This window comes from Egretta garzetta, unplaced genomic scaffold, assembly GCF_000687185.1.
Source record: "Egretta garzetta isolate BGI_Z169 unplaced genomic scaffold, ASM68718v1 scaffold190, whole genome shotgun sequence".
Lineage (NCBI taxonomy): Eukaryota > Metazoa > Chordata > Aves > Pelecaniformes > Ardeidae > Egretta > Egretta garzetta.
Window position 1 is genome coordinate 732,161 of NW_009258272.1, and position 382 is coordinate 732,542.

The window sequence follows — 382 nt, forward strand, 5'->3', positions numbered from 1 at the left end:
CAGGCTCCCGGCATGGTGAATGCTTCTTTCACCAGCAGTTCCCCTCTTCCCAAAAAAGCATCACCTTGCCAGCTCCCTTCCTCTCACCGGCTGCCAGGAAAATAAAAATTAGGGCACGGAGAGGGAGTGAGAGAAAAGCCAATGAACTCGTTTCCAGCTTTTCCTTTGGATCAGCCGTCCAGCACCGGGAGAAAAATATTTCTCCTGTAAAAAAATCCCTTCTCCGTGCAGGCTCCGAGCCCTTCGGCACCGGGACTCTGGCTGGAGATGCAGGCTCAGCTCGGCAGGGGAGGACACTGTAAGTTGGGTGTCTGCGTAAGCAGTTTTCTGGCTTTTTGGGGGGGATTTTTGCCATGGTTTGGGGCTGAGCACCCCCAGGGAT